Source organism: Schistocerca americana, chromosome 1, assembly GCF_021461395.2.
Source record: "Schistocerca americana isolate TAMUIC-IGC-003095 chromosome 1, iqSchAmer2.1, whole genome shotgun sequence".
Lineage (NCBI taxonomy): Eukaryota > Metazoa > Arthropoda > Insecta > Orthoptera > Acrididae > Schistocerca > Schistocerca americana.
In genome coordinates this window covers 664,410,650-664,411,933 of record NC_060119.1, presented here as the reverse complement: position 1 = coordinate 664,411,933, position 1,284 = coordinate 664,410,650, and positions in this window count along the sequence as shown.

Below are 1,284 nucleotides of genomic sequence, written 5' to 3'. Positions count from 1 at the left end.
TCATTAAGTTTTCAGCACCAGTAAGAATTTCATAGAGCAACTGCTCTGGAACACTCCTCCATCACTAATCCTGTCATTGCAACATGTCAATTTACGCTGTCCATCAACAAGTGCCAGTAACACAATACTGTTACCTTCTTTGTAATTGTGAGAGTATGATCCCATACATCTTAGTGGTCGGAATTCCACATGCTTCCCGTCTAAAACACCAAGAAAATTCGGAAAGTTCCACATGTCTTGGAACTGTTGTGATATATGTTTCCATTCGCTTTCTGTTGATGGTATCTGAAAGACAGAAAATGTGATGTGAATATGTCCTTGTGACTTACATACACATGCACTGAAACATATGTATGATCTTACAGTCTGGAATCACTACGTACCAGACACATTTTACCCTAACAACTGAAAATGATGAATTATGAAATGCACTGATTTTGTCTGAAAATTCGACAGGTAGGGGAGAAACAGTTTTGACCTATAAATTGTAATGTTCAATTCTTAACATAAAATTTACAATGCAGGGATATATATTTTAATATAATTGCCAAGATATAAAAATATGTGATAATACCTGGACACAGGCATAGCTGAGGGTTGGATGAGAGATACATGCTTCTCCCAAAAGAAATATTTTTGGAAATTGTTAAGAACGCCACTTCAAATAATTTGTTGCTGTTTCTAATACTTTAAAGGGGTTTACCAACTAACTAAACGTAACAAATAAAACTGCATCAAAAAGTTGTGACAGAGGCACCCAGAATACTCCTCCACCCACATCGTGTAATAAACTGTGCAATTCCCAGCCGCCGTCGTAACGTCTTAAAATCCAAGGTCTACTCCACCATCTTCTACACACATCAAAAAAAGTTTTGCATCATCCCGGTTCCCACAACTACTGAAGATAGACGCTGACTGTGGATATTGTATCACAGACACAGTCCCTTTGACTGTTCAGAGACGTCACTAAACCCGCCCAAAGATGTAAACAACCAAGCATGAGCAACGTCTGTTAGACGGAGGGCGTCTGACGGCCAATCAGTTCCTTTTGTTCCACGACGAAGGAGGTACACGGCTCGTGTTGTCTGTAGTTCAACCATGTCTAGACAGTCAATACCGCTTCGATTGCGTCCGCATTGTTTTGTGCCAGGCAGAGCTCTCAAAAAGGGAAGTGTCAAGGCGTCTCGGAGTGAACCAAAACGATGTTGTTCGGACATGGAGGAGATACCGAGAGACAGGAACTGTCGATGATACGCCTAGCTCAGGCCGTCCAAGGGTTACTAC